The sequence below is a fragment of the Podarcis vaucheri genome, assembly GCF_965113315.1.
Source record: "Podarcis vaucheri genome assembly, chromosome: 6".
Taxonomy (NCBI): domain Eukaryota; kingdom Metazoa; phylum Chordata; class Lepidosauria; order Squamata; family Lacertidae; genus Podarcis; species Podarcis vaucheri.
The window spans coordinates 86062997-86084904 of NC_138764.1; the positions used below are offsets into that span (position 1 = coordinate 86062997).

General features: G+C 42.8%; 1 protein-coding gene and 1 long non-coding RNA gene across 3 annotated transcripts in view; one reads left to right on the plus strand and one right to left on the minus strand.

The window, feature by feature from the left end:
* The window catches only part of SULF2 (sulfatase 2), a 296927-nt gene that overhangs the window by 108356 nt on the left and 166663 nt on the right, over positions 1-21908 (minus strand). Inside the window, exon 1 of one of the 2 annotated variants that reach the window (XM_082225922.1) lies at positions 673-1177. The exons of the other annotated variant lie outside the window; for it this stretch is intronic. The gene's annotated coding sequence lies outside the window, so the exon portion shown is untranslated. Of the gene's footprint in view, positions 1-672; positions 1178-21908 lie in introns of those variants that run through there. 2 annotated transcript variants of the gene reach the window in all.
* Positions 84-20747, plus strand: LOC309534430. The gene is made up of 4 exons (XR_014220718.1): positions 84-495; positions 5053-5177; positions 9528-9596; positions 19701-20747. It is a non-coding gene; the product is annotated as an uncharacterized lncRNA (long non-coding RNA).

Below are 21908 nucleotides of genomic sequence, written 5' to 3' on the forward strand. Positions count from 1 at the left end.
CACTGCACTTCAGCGGAGAAAGTTAGCACAGCCGGAGCCAGGCGTCTCCAAGCGACAAGTCCACAAGTGATAAGCAGGCGTGCGGCGATCAGCCCCAAAGCGCCGCCAGGAGCAGGCAAATCCGGAAGGCTAACGAAACAAGAACAAGCAATGCCTCCGCTCCCGCCGCTCCTTGGGCAGATGCTTCCCCTCGCCACCCCCTCTGCTAACGCGAAGCGCCGAAACATCAGCGGTTGTTTTGCAAGCGGCTCTCGGCCGCCTTAAGCGCGCAAGTCCCCCTCCCTCCGCAGCGCTCCGAAAATAAGTTGGGAGATCCCTCCCGAACCTCTCCGGCTTCCCTCCCCGGCGCCTCCCGGCGCCCACCCCAGCTCAGCTGCGTCTGGGACTCAGGCCCGCTGTACCGGGCAGAGATCGGGGAACCCCCCTTCCTTCGCAGCCTGCACCGCCTCCAAGGAAAGAGGGGCAGCCGGACGCACAACGCCAGGCAGCCCCGAGGTGGGTGGGCAGCCGGGGAGTGCGTCCTCCGGCGCGGCGGGGCTCTCCATGGGCGGCGCCCCGCTGTCCTCCTGCAGGGGCTGCGCTCGGCTCTCCCGTTGGGTGGCTCCGTGGCCCCGCGCCCGCCTGCTCCCCCAACCAACCCCGCTTGGCCGCCCAACCTGCCCGCCAGCTCACCTGGCCGGGGCCGGAGGTGCATCGGCAGCATGTCCCTGGTTCTCCCCGCGTCAGGAGCAGCTCGCCTTTCCAGAAGCAGCAGCAAGTGCGGCTGCAGGCGCCGCGGAGCTCGGCCAGACGCCCCGGCATCGCCTCGTCTCCAGCCCAGGCGGAGGCTCCCCGCGCGCCGCGTCCCTGCTGGAGACGGAGTGGGCGCCTTCCGTGGCCCTTCTGGGGTCGCTCGGCTCTCCTGCCCTCGCCGGGAGGCGGAGTACGAAGCGGCAGCGGCGGCTCGCAGGCTCGCTCTGCTTTGCCGGAGCAGAGGAGCTCTCTGGCTGCCCTCGACTATTGCGCCGGCTGTGCCAGGCGGCAGCAGCGGCAGCAGCAGCAGCAGCAACTGCTGGGCTTAGCTGTGCAACGCGGGGCCAAGTCCTTGGCGCGCGCAAGAGCTGGGCGCTCTTCTTCCTTCTGGCTTCTCCTCTCGCTCCTGCCGGTGCGAATCCGAGCCGGGCAGGAGGCGACTAAGCCCCGGCGAAAGGCTGCGGCTGGATCCCATTTCAAATCAGAGCGCGGAGGGAGGGGCGAGCGGGGAGGGAAGGGAGAGACGTCTGGGGCGGCCTTTATGGTTTTGTATGTGTGTGTGTGTGTGTGTGTTTTTTGTAAGTTAATTTCTTTCCTGGAGGATCCTCCTCCCCAGCCTTGACGCAATCCCCGAGCGGTTTGGAGGGGGGGGGGGTTGGTAACCTGTTCCACCGGCCCCCACCATTTGTTCAAAGTCCAAGTAAAGCCGCGGCGGCGGCAAGTCTTCGCCACGCAGCGCTTCACCTTACCCCAAATAAATGCTTGGGTATATACTTCCCATCGCAACCCATTCACATGCACATTGACACACTGACCCGCAGACTGCTTTGCAAAGCTGTGTGTGTGTGTGTGAGGGCGCGTGCATACACACGCGCGCGCACACCAAAGAACAATGTCAGAGACACAGAGATTCAACAAAATAAGCTTCTTTCTGCCACCGGAAGCGAAGTTGGGTCTTTCTGGCTAACTAGGCAACCCGCTATGCACCTGCGCACCTACCTAACTCTCTCACTTAAAGGGTGGGGAAGATAGCTGGAAGAGAGAAAGCGCCCTGAACAGAGCTTGGCTGTCGGCAGCCCATAATCTTACCTTGACGACAAGAAGGGAGGGAGTTTCCCTCCTGTTGTTGGACGAAAATAGCTATTAAGATATGCAAAGCACTAGTGCGGCTTGCTTCTTGCCAGTTTCCGCGGATTCGCTTTGGAACTGCACCCGAAGTAGCAAATGAAGGCGAAGCTCAAGGAGGCAAGCTGCAAATTGTTTAATTGACAGCAAGCTGGCTCCTCTCTTGTTAAAGGGCCAGGGTGGTGGCAGCAGGTTGTTAAAGAAGGGAATCTGAATTTTCTCCAAGAATGGGATGGATTGGAAAAATTAGGCTCTCTTTACGGTGTTGCCAGATGTGGTACCTAATTATACAGCATGAGCATAAGGCTCCTCTGGGTAGAGAGATGCAATAATACAAGACTGGGCCTGATCCTGACTGAAGCCTCTGGGCTCTGGCAACAGGAATAAACATAAAACAGTAGAGCAGGTTTGGTCCTGAAGATAAAAAATAATAATGGGACATGGCACTGGAAGATCCAAAATGGTTCATGGCATTGTTTCTCGGATCCAGTTTTAACTACTACTGCTGAACTCCTACCTGGCAAACTTTTTGGAGTAAAGAAAGCTTTGTAGTTTCTCCTCCCCAAAATAAGCTTCTTCCGTTTTAATATAGTGCATGGCACTTTGCTTCCCCCATCTCCCAGTTCATGCTGAATAGTTTGTGGATAAACTGGGTAATTCAAAGATCGAGCTCATAAACAACACAAAGGGCATTTTTCACTTATAAGTGGCTGAAGTAGTGGAAATGCTTGCAGAGGAATGGGTGTTCTTGTACAATAAGGATGCTCCTGAAGTAGGGCAAAATGGAAGTGAGCCATTTGAAAATTGGATCTACATTCTAGCCAATATAGGGTTTTACAATCCAATTACAGGCACAGGAAATGCAAAAAATGGAGTCAGTGTCATGTGAAAATAGCCCACAAGGGGCTAGTGAAATATTATTTTTCCATTTTTAGAGCCAAGCACCATGTCACCTCAAAACTTGACTAAAACCGCAGGAAAATCTTCCCCAAAGGAAACAGAATTAGTGCGTCTGCCTAACTTGGTCTTAACCACTGTGTGTACTTTCCTCAAAACCAAATGACTGAATTGTGAGATGGATAAAGGATAGTTGAGATGGATGGCAAATGGTCCTGCCTTTGGACAGAGGGGCTCAACTAAACTATTTCTTTCCCACTTCCAATCATACTCTGAAAAGTGTGCTTCTTATCAGAAGAAAGGGAAGGTGTATTTAAACGCTGGATTTCTGCTTAATTAAAATAAATAAATAAGCATCAAACAGTAAACAAAACAGTCTAAAATCTTATATAGCAATGGCATAATCACCAATGCCATAAAAAAATAAGTCACAACAGAGCTTCCATTTTAACAAAAGGTACAGATTTTCTCAGCAAGTACACGTAATTCCAATCAATGTTAATGGAAGTTACACAGATGCATTAAAGAATAATGTACCCCCTGGTTGGTAACAAGCTTGCAAAATAAATAGGGCTTCCCATTGAAGGGAAAGGATCTTCTAATTCATATGTCAAAAGGAGCTGGCTTGCTGGCAAGAAAACAAAAAGCCATGGAAAGCTGTGCATTTGGCAGGTTTTCAGAATTACTTCACTCGGGCAGTATTTTGTCAGACTGCTTCAGCAGTTTATACATCTCTCTCTCTCTACAGACACACACTCTTAAATAAATACTTAGAAGTCAGCACCATTGAGTTCATTGAGATTTACTCCCAGGTAAGTCTGAAAAGGACTACAGCTTTGGGGATCTAAACTGCATCGGAAACAAACTTTGAGAAAATAAAGTTCTATGAAATTTACAGGCAGACACAATCACTCTATATATGCAAGTTTATGCCGAACACATACTAATTCATATGCAAAATGTGTACCTCCAGTGACTTTGGAAACATGCTAACACCCTGTTGAATAACCAACAGACTTTAGGAAAGTTGCTTTCCATCTCTCTTTCCTTGCTTTTTCCGTTCCCTAACTGTAAAACTGAAGCGATGGCAGTTGCTTTCCTTACTAGGCACTCGAAAAGGATATATACTTGGTAAGTGAAATAGCTTCTTTCAACCTACTAGTTAGTGCGATTACGTTTTCAGATTGCACCTGACAATTTCTTTCAACTTGCTTTGTATATTGCTTGCTAAACTGGACCTGACCTGTTACCTCCCCCCACCCCCAATTCCGACTGCACACCCCTCATTTCATTCCAGTGCAAGACAACTGGTATTCCAGATTCAAATTTTAATGATGGGATAGAATAAGCTATTATCTAACAGCTTTTGCTCCCAAACTGTAAAACTGCGGGGAGGGGGAGATATCCACAATTCCATTTTAATAATGTAAATAGTTCTGTAATACTTCTGACATCAATGGGGAGTTACTGCTTTTCTAGACAACCGAAATCTGCACATACCAGTAACTGTGTTATACTAAGAACTGTAGCTTGAAAAACTTGTGTTTGAGCTCGCTTTTCTCTCCTTCCTCTTAGTCCCTTTCCCTCACCCGCTGTGTCTTTTTTGATTGCGAACCTGAGTCTTAGTGTGGATTTTTAGTATGGAAGCCACTTGTTAGGTAAAGAACGAAGTAGAAACTCCATAAATATTCAGCTGTGAGGAAAATAGAAGAAAAACAATTGAACCAGAATGGTACAGTGGTACCTCGGGTTACAGACGCTTCAGGTTACAGACTCCGCTAACCCAGAAATAGTACCTCAGGTTAAGAACTTTGCTTCAGGATGAGAACAGAAATCGGCGCAGCGGCAGCAGGAGGCCCCATTAGCTAAAGTGGTGCTTCAGGTTAAGAACAGTTTCAGGTTAAGAACAGACCTCCAGAACGAATTAAGTTCTTAACCTGAGGTACCACTGTATAATGGACATGCAAGTTGACCAGATTTGGATGAGTTTTGTTTACAGTGAAGTAGTACAATGCTTCACTACCATGTTCCTATAGGCAGACTGTGGTTGTGCACACATTAGTGGCTTGAAACCCACCAAGCTTGTTCCTCCCCCCTTCCACTGGCTGCATTTCAAGCCACATTCTTACATTGCTGTACAGACCAGAGAGGGGGCAAGGATGTCTCCACCCCATGCCTATTACCTTGTTTGTTTCCCTGCACTGAGCTCCAATTCCTGTTCGGTCATCTGTGCATGTACGAATGGCTGCCTGAAATGTACACACCCCAGCTTAACCTTGGCTCCTCTTTTCAAATCAGTTTTTAGGGAAACAGCATCAAAACAGGAGTACTTCTCAAGAAGCTGCAGGGTACCTGTGGATTGTGGCTCATGTCGTGTGTACTCAGCTTCAAGCATCAGCAGGAGGAGCATACTGGAGCCAGAGGTAATGTGTGTACAGCCTGAGCTGTAAAGCAAATGACACACTGGTGTGTCAACTTGCCAAATCCCAGTGTTCTAAGGTCAGCCTCTATCCTAGTAAACAATAAACTTTGTGAAGCAGCCCTGAGAAAAAGCAGAATATTTTTTCCTTCCATCCCATCTTCTCATAAACACTGTATACAGTGGTACCTCGGGTTAAGTACCGTATTTTTTGCACCATAACACTCACTTTTTTCCTCCTAGAAAGTAAGGGGAAATGTCTGTGCGTGTTATGGAGGGAATGTCTACGGGTGGCGGGGGGGGGGTGTCTGCTGCAGTCGTGAGCAGAGGATCCATGTTTCCCCTTCCTTCCCTCCTCCGTGGCTCGCTTTGAAACAGCAAAGCGGGATAAGAGCTGCTGAGTGGGGAGGAGAGAGGGACAGAGAGCCTGCTTGCTTTAAAGGAGCAAAGCGGGAGAGGAGCCTTCTCCCCTTATACCCCTCTTCTTCATTATTAGCAGCATCCTTCTCCTTGTCCCTTGAGTGCTTTTCCTTCCCTCCCTACTTAAAACGTGGTTACAAAGCACAGATCCACATGGATCCTCAGGATTTTTGCACTGGGTCACCCCAAATTCACCATCAAATCACACAACATGTCCATGGCTACATCTTGCACCAAAAAAATCACGCACCCACTGTTGCCTGGGGCCGCAGTGGTGCAAAAACGTGCTTACAAAGCATGGATCCTCAGGATTTTTGCACTGGGCTACTCCAAACTCACTGTCAGATCACATGTCTGTGGCCACAGCAAGAACCACAAAAATAATACATCCACTGTTTCGTTTAGAATTTTTTTTTCTTGTTTTCCTCCTCTAAAAACTACGTGCATGTTATGGTTGGGTGCGTGTTATAGAGCGAGAAATATGGTACTTAATTCGTTCCGGAGGTCCGTTCTTAACCCGAAACTGTTCTTAACCTGAAGCACCACTTTAGCTAATGGGGCCTCCTGCTGCTGCCTCGCTGCCAGAGCACGATTTCTGTTCTCATCCTGAAGCAGAGTTCTTAACCCAAGGTACTATTTCTGGGTTAGCGGAGTCTGTAACCTGAAGCGTATGTAACCTGAAGCATATGTAACCCGAGGTACCGCTGTATATACATTGTGTATACTTGTTCCAGAGGCAGTCTTAGGGCAGCTTCCCCGCCATGGGAAGGAGGCATGAAGTCTCTTATAGAGTCCTAAAGTTCTCTTTCCCAAAGCCTAGTTAGTACTTGCCCAGCTTTGGGCAGTAGCTGGGAAGACTCTAGGACCCTGCCAGAGCCCTCACACCTCCTTCCCTGAAGCCCCGTACAACATGGGGGCATGTATGCCAAATTTGGGTCTAGTCTGAGTGCCACAGTACAAAGTCCAGCCCTGCTTGCTATATATTCAGTGCAAACATTGTTCTGGTGTCTAAATGCCCCATATACAGTGCAGATAGTGAGGTACCAGCACAGATTGAAGTCTCATCTATGGGCAATGGAGCCCAGATATTTGAGCTTGGGTTATCTTCCTAGACATCTCTCTAGGCATACACCACTTGCAGGGAGAAAAACAAATATGTTAAGTAATGATCGTTTTGTGTGCCTGATTAATAAACTAGGAGTTGGGGAGGGTGGGGAAGGTATTAAAGAGTATGTGGTAGTGGTACATGCTACCAAAGGAGCAAAGGCAGAGCAACCAGTGGGAAGAGCACAGTGTAAAAATACTTATTTTGCTTTTCCTAATTACTGCTTCTTCACTACCGCCTTCTTCAGCTGCGAAAGAGAACCAACTATTAGAGCTTTTCTTCACATTTGAATACCCTGTGTACAAAACTGGTTGCATGTTCGCAAGTATTATTTGAAGTCCAGCCAATTTTGTCCTTTGTGCTTTTGCATCGCAACGCAAAAGAAAGAAAAAGAAGTTATAAGTTGTGGAATAAAATGAGAACTGAAAGTGTGAACATGTATAATAAATCAAAGGTCTGGCAAATGAGAAGAGGGGGAAAGGAGCTGAAATCCAAGTTATAAAGCTGCCTTACACAGCTTCTGCCACTGTAACTAATGTTGGCATTCCAAGCAGAAATCTTTCCCAACCCTGATGCTAACATCCTTTTAGACTGAGACGCCGGAGAGTGAACCTGGAATCTTCTGCAAGTAGTACAACAACCACTATAGGATATGGTGCACCCAAGTTTTGTCGTGCCTTGATCTTACAATGTGATTTAGATGGATGACTGCTGGATCATTGTATCAAACTGAATTTCTTGGTTAGCATTACAGTGCCCAATATTTAGAATCTAGTCAAATTGCCTGCAGAAATATAGTTATGTTTGCCATTAAGAAGTATAGAAAATGCAGCACACAATCTTTTCTTAATTAGGAATACAGTGGTACCTCGGGTTAAGAACTTAATTTGTTCTGGAGGTTCGTTCTTAACCTGAAACGGTTCTTAACCTGAAGCACCACTTTAGCTAATGGGGCCTCCCACTGCCGCTGTGCCGCCGCTGAGCAATTTCTGTTCTCATCCTGAAGCAAAGTTCTTAACCCGAGGTACTATTTCTGGGTTAGCGGAGTCTGTAACCTGAAGCGTCTGTAACCTGAAGCGTCTGTAACCTGAGGTACCACCGTACTTTAGCCATTCTATATCATACATATTGGCATCCACCTGTGTCGAGAGACAATGGAGTGCACCTCCAGGGGTGAAGTCAAGCCGCTCCACTAGTAGCACCAAAGTGACCTCTCCAGGGAACAGCCTGGATGTGTGTATGGAGGTTCCAGACTGCCCAGATGACAAGCCCCCTCTTTCAGCCTTGCTAATGTGGTCCAAAGGAAAGCATTTGGCACCAGCTTGGCTGCAGGAGTTGCCAGGAGGCATGCAAGGCACCATCCAAATGCCTTAGGGACTTCACTCCGGATTTGTGCCTCACACTTTGAACAAAATAACCACAGTATAATATTTATCAAATTGCCCATTAGTTGTATGATGGCATTTAAAAGTGATACCAAGGCTTCAATCCTGCGCATACTTACTTGGCTATAGAACCTACTGAACTCAATACGGTAGTTGTGAGCACAATTGCATAGGATCGTGCCGCAAATAGCATATTATTAACAGGAGCTTGGTTTTGCAAGTTAAAATGCCTCAATATAAATGCTGGTGATAACTCACAAAGATACATTTCCATTGTTGAGCAGCACACTGTTGGCTAGTAATAATTAGATTGGGAAGATGCATAGCAAAAGTGGTATTAAATTACTGAGATAATATTGATTAATCTGACAACACTTCTGGCTGCTTAGCAAAATAGTAATCTGTCTTTCTCTAGTGTCCGGTCACAACCCCCCCACCAATATGATTAACATACAAGATCTTATTACTACAATGAAATGAAAAGACATAGGCTAGATTAATAAATGTATAATTGAGGTATTAAAATGATTAATATGGCTGACAGGAGCAAGTGCAAATCCATACAGAAGATGCAGATTAAATGACCGTTTGAATTAATAAAGGAGACTGTATACAACAAAGAAGTAATATCTGAGGTAGTACCAATCTTACATTCTTTTATTCGTCTTCTGCAAGTAGCCTCTTTAAGATCCGCGTGCAGTTTAGAAGGAGGAACTGCAAAGATTTGAGAATGATCAGGAAAGACTACAGCCAGTTCCTATGTATGTTTATTCAGAAGTTTCAGGGATTTAATTCCAAGTGATATGCATAGGACTGCAACATTCTACATTTATTTTCTAACTCTACATGCACAGTTTCACAAGAAGTCTTCTCTGTCAGGGGATTGCAATTTATTTTGAAAAGAAGTGGGAAAAATGGAACAAATGAGATTGTTTGTTTATTGTCCCTTAGTAAGTATCAACATATGGTAATTTGAACTAATTGCTACCCCCTCTCATTCTCTCTTGATAATACTTGGTGCATCTGATCAAGTGGACCATTGAAGCTTTTGCTGTACGCCGTTCGAGAGTCTTCAAGGTGCCACAAGATTCCTTGTTATTTTTGCTGCACCAGACTAGCATGGCTATCCCTCTGGAGCATGGCTAGGCAAACTAAGGCCCACGGGCCAGATCAGGCCTAATTGCCTTCTAAATCCGGCCCATGGATAGTCCAGCAATCAGCGTGTTTTTACATGAGTAGAATGTGTCCTTTTATTTAAAATGCATCTCTGGGTTATTTGTGGGGCATAGGAATTTGTTCATTCCCCCCCTTCAAAATATAGTCCCGTCCCCCACAAGGGCTGAGGGACAGTGGACTGGCCTCCTGCTGAAAAAGTTTGCTGACCCCCTGCTCTGGACAAAGTTAATAGTAAATAGTCTTTCTGTCTCTATTCTTTCTAACACAGAGTCACCTTTGTGATGGAGCAGGCTCTTTTCTGCTGATGCTTGCTCAAGCAAGTACTTCAAGGGTTAAGGTATGTGTGTCTTTTTGCTTGTCATAACTTCTCAACGAGAACAGAACAAGATTGTCCATCTATTAGAGTGTGTGCCAATGCCACTTTGGGATCTTAAAAGGCTGCAGAGCAGTGCTTACCAAAAGGAGAGAGTATGTGCACAGTGGATGCAGAGAGAAAAAAACATGATAATCCATATTAATATTAATATTAATATTAATGGTATGAATGATAAGAAGAAACAAAATAAAGTTGAACAATTCTTAAAAAAGAAAAATTTGGACATTATATGCTTACAAGAAACACATGTGGCAAAAAGACACAGGAAAATTCTGATTAACAAAAGACGGGAATGAATTCATATCTTCGGACAAAGAGAAAATATATATATAAAAAACAAGATCGAATCTCACCAAATATTTAAAGATGAAGAAGGAAGAATCATAGCAGTTCAAATCAAATGGCAAGGCGAGAAATTAATAATTGTCGGGATCTATGCACCAAATGGAAATAAGACTGATTTTTACAAAGTATTGGAGGAAAAACTATTTGAATATATGGATCAGAAAATTATAATAATGGGAGACATGAACGGAGTGGTTTCATTGGAAATGGACAGACTAAGGGATGTAAAGAATAAAGAAGGAAAACTGCCCAAGACATTCTTCATGATGACTAAGATTTGTAACCTGATTGATATTTGGAGACTTAGACACCCATTGGAGAAACAATTTACTTATTATTCAGAACCGAATCAGTCAATGTCAAGAATAGATCAAATATGGGTATCGAATGAATTGACTCCAAGAATCCAACAAATCGAAATACAAGCCAAAGTAATTTCAGATCACAATCCAATAAAAATGGAATTAAAAGGTTTTGAAGAAAGAACCTTCAGATGGAGAATAAATGACTATTTGTTGGATGATCAGAAGACTGTAGAAAAAGCACAAAAGAAACTATCCGAATATTTCATGGATAATATTAATAAAGGTACCAAGATGAATATAGTTTGGGACACAAGCAAAGCAGTTATGAGAGGATTTTTTATCCAGCAGAACTCACTGAAGAATAAAAAACAAGGAAAAAAGGAAAAAAGAAATTTTAAAGCAGATTATGGACAATGAGCAAAAATTGATTAAAAAGCCTAATAATTTAAAAATCAAGCAAGAAATCAAGACTCTTCAAACTCAATTTGCAATGATAATAAATAAGGAAGTCGAATGGAACATTAAAAGGTTAAGGCAGAAAAACTTTGAGTTCGCAAACAAATCAGGAAAATGGCAACTTAAAAAGAGAAAGGAACAGAGCACAATTAATAAAATCAGGATAAATGGTGAAGAGACAGCTAATCCGAAAGAAATCAGGAAAGGATTCTTGGACTTTTACAGACAACTATACAGAAATAAAGAAATGAACAATATGAAGAAAATAGAAAGATATTTAAGAGATAAAATGGTGCAGAAGATCCCGACAGAACAAAAAGACCAGCTGAATGCCCCAATAGAAAAAGGAGAAGTAAAAGAGGTGGTAAAAGATTTGAAGAGAGGGAAAGCACCGGGACCTGATGGATTCACATCAAGTTATTATAAAGAAATGAAAGATGTGTTGATGATCCCTCTGATAGAAGTTATGAATAATATTTTAAAAGAAAGAGACATTCCAGAAACGTGGAAAGAAGCATATATTACACTGATCCCAAAACAAGATTCGGATTTAACCCAAGTTAAAAACTACAGGCCTATTTCACTATTGGACACGGACTACAAGATTTTCGCGGGAATTTTAGCAAAGAGACTGAAAAAGATATTAACAAGATTTATACGCAAGGATCAAGCAGGTTTCCTACCAGGCAGACAAATGAAAGATAATATAAGAAATATAATCAATGTCTTAGAATACCTGACTGCTATGAATGACAAACAAGCAATTTTAATGTTTGTGGATGCTGAAAAAGCCTTTGATAATATTATATGGGATCATGTACCACCTATACAGAACAGAGAGCAAAATTGATACTTAACAACGTAATTACTGAAGATATAAAAACATCTAAAGGAACAAGACAAGGTTGCCCACTTTCGCCATTGTTATTTATAATGGTTCTGGAAGTCTTTTTAAATGCGATTAGACAAAATAAACAAATAAAAGGGGTGACAGTAGGGCAGAATGAGTACAAAGTTAAAGCCTTTGCCGACGATTTGGTAATGACTATTGAAGAACCAATAGAAAGTGTAAAAGAGGTATTGGAGGAGATGGAACAATTTGGAAGGGTAGCCGGATTTAGACTGAATAAGAAAAAGACTAAAATGATTGTAAAAAATATGGAACAAAGATTGAAATAATGCAGCAACAAATGGAGATAGAGGTGGTGAAAAAGGTAAAATATCTGGGAATTTGGTTATCGTCTAAAAATATAGATTTGTATCAAAATAACTACATTCCGGTTTGGAAGGAAATAAAGAATGATCTGGAGGTGTGGGGCAGAATGAAATTATCCTTTTGGGGAAGAATTTCTACGATAAAGATGAGCGTACTGCCAAAGATGTTATTTTTATTTCAGACTATACCCATTATAAAGGGTATAGGAATCTTTAAAGAATGGCAAAGAGTGATTTCAAGGTATATCTGGCAGGGGAAGAAGCCAAGAATAAAATTTAAGTTATTGACGGATGCAAAAGAAAGAGGCGGCTTCGCCCTGCCATATATGAAACTATACTATGAAGCAGCATGCCTATGTTGGCTAAAATAATGGATTAAATTAGAAAATAAGGAGCTATTAGACCTTGAAGGTTTTGATAACAGATTTGGTTGGCACGCAGATCTATGGTGTGATAAGAAGAAAGTTCATAAAGGATTTGGAAGCCACATTTTCAGGGGTTCTTTAACAGAAATATGGGATAGATACAAAAATATATTGGAACCAAAAATCCCACACTGGCTATCTCCGCTAGAGGTTATGAGTGTGAAGAAAATTAACATGAGAGGTAAATGGAGTACATACGGAGAATTGCTAATTAAAGAAGGAGGAAAATGGAAATTGAAACCATATGAACAAGTTAAAGATCAGGTATATGATTGGTTGCATTATTTTCAAGTAAACGAAATGTTTAAAAAAGATTTAAAAGAAAGGGGGTATGTAGAAAAAGATTCTAAATTTCAAATAGATATAATAAATAATGATTGTAAAATTTTGTCAAAAATGTATAAGATACTGTTGGAATGGCATACGAAAGATGAAGAGGTTAAATCGGTAATGATACAATGGGCCAAAGATTTTGGGTATAATATACAATTTGATGAGTGGGAAAAACTGTGGAAAGAGAATATAAAATTCACTGCATGTTCGGCACTGAAAGAATATGTTATGAAAATGTTTTATAGATGGTACATTACACCTGTAAAGTTAGCAAAGATGTATAAGACGTGCAACAAATGTTGGAAATGTAAAGAAAAAGAAGGAACATTCTTTCATGTGTGGTGGGAATGTAAGAAAGTGAAAAGCTTTTGGGAAATGATATACAATGAAATGAAAAAGATGTTAAGATATACTTTTGTAAAAAAAACGGAGGCTTTTCTTTTAGGGATTTCAGGAAAGGAAATAAGAAGAAAAGACTGTAAACTCTTCCAATATGCAGTAACGGCAGCCAGAATATTGTTGGCCCAGAAATGGAAACAAGAATAAATACCAACGATAGAGGAATGGAGACTGAAATTGACAGATTACGCGGAACTGGACAAATTAACTGGGAAAATTAGATGTACCAAAGACCAAAAGTTCATCGAAGACTGGGGAAAGTTTGTAGATTATCTGAAAAATGTATGTGATGTGAACACAACGCTAGTGGGATTTCAAGAGGCACTGTAAAAATAGAGAAGTATTGTTAATATGAAATAGTGGGGGAAGGGAAGTTTAATGGCAATACGAAAGAAGGGAATGTGTAATTAAAGATAAAATATGGATGATTCTCAGAGACGCTGAAGGAAGTTCAAAAAGAGACAATCTGTAGAAATTTGGTTAAAAATGTATAATTGTATGGAAAACCAATAAAAATTCATTTAAAAAAAATTAAAGGAAAAAAACATGATAATATTTGCTTTTTCTCCATACCATACCATAGGTCTCTCAAGTACTTACTCCCTCCCCTGGTATCTCAGCCCCTGCACAATTAGGCACAGAGAATTTTACAGTATAGATTTGTATAATGGCATTAAAAAACTGGCAGTTTTATTTTCAATTCCTTTCCTAATGATCCCTAACATGAAATGTGACTTATTCACAGCTGCCACACACTGGATTGACATCTTCAATGAGCTATCTACTATGACCCCAAGGTTCCTCCAGTTCAGACCCCATGAGCATATATGTGAAATTAACATTTTGTTTTATTTTTTTATTTTGGCCAGTGCGCCTTTCAAAATAATGTAAAATAGTGGCCCTTATCTGAAATTTGGGGAGCCTGATGTCTTTGGAAGCTAGTACAGTCCTTGCAAGTTTCATGCCGTTTGGATAGAAAACCTGGAAGTTACTGACAGCAGATGAATGGTTGGGCCTCCTGATGCACTCTGCGGGGGGGGGGGATCTAGTAAATTAATTAATGCAATTTCAAGAAAAGGAAAAGGAAACAAATTAAATAAAAATGAACCAAAAAGCTATGTGGGGGAAAATCACTTGCATCTCTTAGTTACAGCCTCTTTCAAACACACCCACACCCACAGACACCCCCACACACCCCCACACACACCTCCACAGCAGCAGATTAAAGGCATGTTTGCAGTGTCTGTATTTCCAAAGACTTGGCTCAGGAACAGCATCTGGAGACTGCACCAGTAGCACCACTGAATAGTATGTGGGGGGGGGGGCATCATTTGAGCTTTTACAGCTTGTGTAGTTGTGCTTTTAACAATGGTTGGATTGACACCAGTTAGCAGGTAATGTTTATCTCCATGCTGTGAAAAGCTTCTGTTGCTGATTTTTGCTGATAAAGTTGTTGTTGAAAGCACAAGTCTTTTTGTCTGTTCTGTTGACAACGGCTCTCAGTAGCCTCTCTTATTTCCATTGGGAGCAGGCATAACTCATTAAAGAAGTCTTTGCTTCCTCCTCAGTATATTCTTGTTATGTTTGCCTTAAGTCTGTGGTGAGGGCATTGCTCTCTGCCTGTTAGTCACTTGAGATGGCAGTATGCTTTCGTTGAAATAAGGGTAGTGAAAACGCAGCTAAGAAGCAGCTAAGAAGCAAAAAAATCAAATATATATGACTGACACCCTTCTTTGGAAATTTAACCAATGCCCAGACTTTACTTGCAGAAACTTATAGATGAATTAAAACATAATATTTACAGTCACATGCTTTTCCAAGCATGGGCTTAAAGTCTCTTCTTCTAACTTCCAAGCAACTGTATTTTCCTCTCTTTCCAGAGCTCAGCACTCAGCCTTCTGTATCTGAGTTAGGTCATGCCTTGCAGCTCCTACAAGATATTTCCATTTTTATCTTCTCCTGCAGCTTTGCTCTCTTTCTTTCAAGCAGAGAAGTAGCACCCCAACACTCTATTCAACGTAGCAGTGTTCACAGTGGATTCTAACACACAGTCATCTTGCTTCACACAAAACGGAATGTCTCCTTCATTAGATAGCTCCCATGTGACCAACATTAGCCAATCACATGAGAACTGCTGGAGAACTCTCTAGAATTCAGTTACCAATCAATCAAATTTAAACACGTAGTAATGCAAACAAGCATTTACCATTTCTGTGAATTAAATTACTATATTTAGCATGCTTTCTTGAGAGTAACCTCCTCATTCTAGGCACCACAGCTTGCTATTTAAGAAGCTACATGAGGAACTAGGTTCTTGTCAATTTCACTCATAAGCAAAAATATTTGGCTCCTGTAGTTCTCCCCCCTCCCCTTAGAGAAGTGAAACTGATTGGGCCAAATGTTTGCCAAGAAGGATCCAGGGAGCAGCCTGGAGCCCTGGCCAGGAGATCTGATAATGAGGAAAACAACAACAACCGCACTTTGTTGTCTGATTTCAAAGTCTGGGGCTCCTACAAGTAGTTCCTATGCTACTGCAAACTGCAGCAAAGGAATGTGCTGGGACAAAGACAGGCTAAAAGGATGAGGGGTGAGGAGAGGAATGCTGCAGCCGTCAGTTTAAGAACTTAAAATAAACAACGGCAAACTAAACGTGCAGATCTTTGCTTTGGCACTTGGTGGCACAACACAATATTTTGTATTAAGGACTAAGTCGTGGGGCAAACCGTGCAGGTTAGCATGAAATAGAGAAATCCTTGAATATTCCTAAACATGTTTATTTGTTAGAAACTAAAACTAAATTAAGAATCTCAGCTTTGTGAATAGCATGGTGCACAATGCATTGCTTCAAAAAACAAACAAACAGATAGGTACACTGCTGAATATAATATTTCAGCTCTTCTGTTTTCACAACGACTGACAGGAGTGAGACCTTGTCAGAATATAAACACCTGTGCTCAGAGATCTGCACTGGTTGCCAATCTGCTCCCAGGCCAAGTTCAAGATGTCACTATAGCCCCTAACAGCTTGGGACCAGTTTACCTACAAGATCGCCATACCCCACATGTGCCCACTTGACCCCTTCAATCAGCAGAATTGGCACAACTACAGGTGCCACATAATACCAATTCCACATTTGTAAGAACTTGGATCATTTAGTGTGGCAGTATGGAAAAAAAGTAGGTAGAGAAAAGCTTTTCTCCATCTATCATAACATGAGAACTCAGGGCATCCTAAGATGCTGAACACCAGAATATTCAGGGCACACAGTGCTAAGTCAAGCTATGGACTTATGCTTCCACAAGAGGCAGTGATGTCCACCAACATGGGGGGGGGCTTTGAAAGAGGATTTGTCAAATTCACAGAGGAATTAATACGCCTGTCCATGGCTATGAACTCTGATGTCTATGGTTTGCATCCACTGTTGGAGGCAATAAGGTTCTGAATACCGGCTGCTGAAAACCGCAGGAGGGTAAGATTGGTGTTGTGCTCAAGTCCTGCTGGTTGGCTACTGTGGAAACAGGCTGCAGGCTCTTCATATATTCTTAAGTTAAAACATATTAAGCAGATGTCCTGTAAAATGCACTTATTGCTTCCTTACAACCTATATATCTCAGATGTCCCACAATATTCTATTTTGCCCTTTTCTCTCATATTAGTTCCTGAAATGTGCTTCTTAAATCACTAAGTTAAAAAAAAAAAGTGGATATCACAAGATTTCTATTCGTTTTCATGGTGCCTCAAGGATCTTTGTGGATTAGTTTACAACAGACAAATAAAGCTACCTCTTTGGAGCTTTGAGTTTGACTATAAAACTGTAGCCCTTCGTGATTTTCTAATCCAGATTAACAGTCTGCTCCACCCCCCTTTCCCATGCAAAGGAGTCTTTGGGGATGGAACTGCATGCAAAACCATGAGCATGTATAGACAAATGAAAATGAAAATAATCTTTTGCATGTATCATTACCCTAACTGTACTCACAATCATGATAATTACACAATTAATTCTAGCTTGATTGCTTGCCTCAGCAGTTCTGTAAATCCAACCCACACAATGTATTCTGTATACTTGTTCCTAGCAACCAACAGCCCCTGTCAGACTTTCGGTGGCAACAGTGTGGATAATTAAGGATGGCCTCCTGCCTTCGTTTTCTTGTCCTGTGTCACTAGCTACACAGGGCTGCGCCACAGGCCATGAACCTGCTTCCTGAAGCATTGCCCTCTCTCAAACGTTATGCATTCCCCACTCAACTCCTCACACTGGTGAGAGGGATGTTTTGCATTTTGCTGCTGCCATTAGTTGACCTATGTGTGTACGCACATATGCAGTGCATTTGCACACACACTGATAGATGAACATGTGTGCACACCAGCGCTTCCAGAAATAATTTGATGCAGGAACATCGGTATGGTGAAACTTAATCACTGCTGTATTTTAAGTACCGTATTTTTCGTCCCATAGGACGCACCGGCCCATAGAACGCACCTAGTTTTTTTGGGGGGGGGGAATAAAGGAAATCCCCCCTTTATTCCCCCCCCAAACCAGGTCGGGGAACAGCGGGATGGCGGCGCTGCGCCTCCCCACTGTCCCCCAAGCTTGTGGGGCTGCCCGATGTCTGCCCGAAGCGCGAGGCACTCTGCTTCAGCGCTCCCCGCGCTCTGTGCAGCAGGCTGCTATCCGCAGCCTAGGGAGCCCTGCGGGAACTCCCGCAGGGCTCCCTAGGCTGGGGATGTCTTCCCAAAGTGCTGGGTGCCCTGCGCTCCGGGAAGCAGGAAGCTCTGCGCAACCCTTGGGAGCCTGGCACGGCTTCGTGCCGGGCTCCAGAGGGTTGCGAGGAGCTTCCTGAAGCCTGGAGATTGAGAGGGGTCTCCTCTCGCTCTCCAGGCTTCAGCGAAAGCCTGCATTCACCCCATAGGACGCACACACATTTCCCCTTCATTTTTGGAGGGGAAAAAGTGCGTCCTATAGGGCAAAAAATACGGTAACAACAGCAATATTATATTGTCTTTATCTTAAGCCCGAGTGGAGATTTGAAGCCTGGTCCCACAGGTCCTTGCCCAGGTCACTGAACAACACACGTTGGTAGCACAGCCAGTATGCGTAGTGGGTTGCGAAGTATGAGGGCAGTTTCCTTTCCCAAGGATCTACAATCTAGAATTTGACTCGGGGAGTGGGAAGGAAATGAAATACAAGATAAACAGGAGAAGAATAAGCATTAATTTCAGCTAAGCATAGATGGGCTTGTTGAATTTATTTATACAACTGATCCCTAACTTACATCTGATGACGTGGGCTTTTGCCAATGAAAGCTTATTCTGCAATGAATTTGTCAGTCCCATACGCCATAGGATTCTATGTTGTTGTTGTTTCTTCCGAATGTGGTTTCTTACCTTTTTGAATACTTTGCCTATTTGGAAATTCTGTACTCACCAGCTACATTAAATCAGACAGTTTTCCATCACTTCACAGTTTACTGTCTTACTACTTATTGCTTTCTCTGGATGGGGAAAAAAAAAATCCACACTGCTGTCACAGCCACTCTACACAGCATTTCTTATAGGAGGCTTGTTTGAATGCTTGTCTTCTTGAGATTGCCATCTATCTGATCAGTCAGGACACAGAGAAAGTTACCCAGTTTTCAGGTCACTGTATCCTTGAAGCAATTAATTCCTCTTTGATGGGTTTAAATTATTACATGGATTCACCACTGCAACTGTTTTGAAAGATCACATTGTACCTAACTTAGGAGCACGACAGACAGTTTTTTGCACCTGCTATGATTGAAATGAATGAAATTACTAAGTACTTACATTAGCAATACTGAAATGTATTTCTGTGCTAGTAATGTTGAGGGACTGTCCCTTTAATAGCCTGTGATTATGCTATTAGGAACATTTCTAGATTTTCAAACAGCTGACCAGAAGATTAGAAGGATCATACTATGTGAAGGACTACCTGCATTGTCAAAATACTGTTCCAAAATACATCTTCAGAAACTCTTACATGAGAGTAATGAAGAGATATTTATTCAGGATAATAATGGAGCAGGCTCAGCAGCAAGCACAGGGTTCAGAAGTCATGATTCCAAGGCACACAAGCAAAGCAAGAGATGTCGAACTGAAGAGAATCAACAAAGATGTCCCAACAGTTGTCATGCCCATCTCACCAAGCTTCTAAAGATGAGGTGGTGTGAGCTCATTTAGGAGGTGGTATGAGCTCACTTATGAGGCTCTCTCATCTTATGAGACTGCTGTGCATGCCAACACATGCTCTGTCTGGGCTGGTGTACATGATCAACACCCATGGGAGCAGTGCCTGGTTCTCAGAGACAACCCTGTGTCCTGTCCCTCTGACTCTGCGGTAGGGAACGTGGGGACAGCCAGTAGATCTGCTGCTTCCTTCCCAACACCTAGAGTCACAACGGGAGAACCTCCACTCTAGCTGCTAGTCTCCAAGCCCCCCACTACTACTTCTTCCTCTTCTTCCTTTCTGGGGCTGCCAAACTATGTATGCCAGATTCTGACAGAACCATGGGGCCCACGACATGGACTATAAGCACACACACATAACCTGTTTCTTCTTTTTTCAGATTCCTTCTTCGTGATCTTATTGTTGGAAACCAGCAGTGCAGGGAGTGATAGTCTAGGCCAGGGTGTGTGAATCAGACAATACAAGCAACCTCCCCCCCAATGCTGCTCCAAGAGGCTTCATCAAGGGCAAGTATAGCCCTCAGGTCAGAATAGGTCAGTCACTCCTGACCTAGACACTGGACATGAACATTGGCTATTGTCTCTGTGTGGTTTGTTTAAAATAAATGATGCAGGAACTGAAACACACACATATTCCTATAACTCTGTTTTTATTACTTTATTTCAAAACTTTTACATCACTCTTCCTCTAACTAATCCATAAGCAGTGAATGACAAGACAAACATAATCATCATAAGACATTCAGTAGAACCAACTATAAAAAGAGAAGCAATAAACCTATACCACTGAAAAAAAGACATTCAACTGAAGCACTTAAGAGTTTCCCGAACCAATAACTCACTTGGATTCCCAAATGCCTAGCAGAAACTAATATTATTGTGCTTTTTGAGTGTTCCTAGTACCTTGCATATGTAATCTTAGTACTCCTTACATTGTCCCCTATAAGGTTGGTCAGTATTATTATCCCCATATTGCAGAAGAAGGATTTGAACTCAGGGATTTCCCAGGTGATAGCTCACACTTTTAGTGACTATTGTACTTTAAGCTTGCCTTCAAACTAGACCTGAGCCAAACTGGGAGCTTCAGTAACACTTTAGCACCCCTCTGTTTTTTTGCTATATCGTCATTCTTTTCCGCACTGCATTTTGGTAATGAAACCATCACACTGCAGTACTGCAGACCAGAGAGGCAGCAGCATGGATGCACATTTAGATGTGAATCAGGATGATATTGCCTACCTGTACTTTATTACACTTGATGGAGATGAATGCTCATATGTAGCTTCTGATGAATGACAGCAGCACGGTTTTATCTGCCTGCACTGAGGTCACCATGAAGCCAAATGGTCGTGTGGCACCATTGCATCCACTATGTGATTCCCTAGTTGGATGGGATTACACAGTGAAGAGAAACACACCCTTTTAAAAAAAAATTGTGCCAACGTAGCAGCAAAATGCAGCAAAATGGATGCAAATAGAGACCAGCAAGAGGAAGGCAAATGGGATGTTTTGCACTCATCGAAAGCTTACTGCCTCATGAAAAATCTTTGAGGATGAAATGTAGTGCAGGCAGCAGAGGTACATAAGGAACACACAGTGCATTTCATGAGAGGAAGCTTTGCCCTACATATTAATTTTTCTCAGGAGGAATAACATTTTTCTGCCCCTCTAAAGGTAGTCATATTGATTTTCATGGAGTAATGAAGCAGTTATGCTTAGGATAGCAGTCTTAATTTAATTTCCAGTTCAGTGGTCATTTGAATGTAAAAAGTGCCTCTCCATCAATTTATAGCACAGGTGCAGCAATGAAAGGGGCAAGTGGTGGGGGGCAAGCTACTTGTCAGGGGGTGGGCCTGCCTCCCCACCTCCCTCTAGTTCCACCTATGGGTGCACCTTGATTTCAAATATCAATACAATTTTACTCATGTCTACTCAGGGGAAAGTTCCATTAAGTTCAGTGGGGCCTAATCCCAGTAGGCGGGTACAGAATTGCAGCGTATGACTGCAATATGCACACTTATATATTAGGCACCATTGAACACGGTGTAAACGTGTACCAGATTGTGCTGCATGTCCCTAAATCTGTAATGTAAAATATTTCTGTGCAGGGAATTGCAGCACCATTACAGAGAAGCTGCTCTCTGCATTCACTGATGTAATGTCACATGAGTGTGGACCTCAGAACATCCCCATCTCCTCCTCCACATATCAGTGAAGCCCTTTGGGTGATATCCAACTCCCTTGTCCTGTCAGCACAAAGAATTCCACTTGCGCAATGGGACCTTCCCTTCTCCTCTCCCCCTGTGTGGGTCTCATATTTTCCCCCGTAACATATACATATACATATACATATACATATACATATACATATACAGTGGTACCTCGGGTTACAGACGCTTCAGGTTACAGACTCTGCTAACCCAGAAATAGTACCTCAGGTTAAGAACTTTGCTTCAGGACAGAAATTGCGCAGCAGCAGCGGGAGACCCCATTAGCTAAAGTGGTGCTTCAGGTTAAGAACAGTTTCAGGTTAAGAACAGACCTCCAGAACCAATTAAGTTCTTAACCCGAGGTACCACTGTACTGGG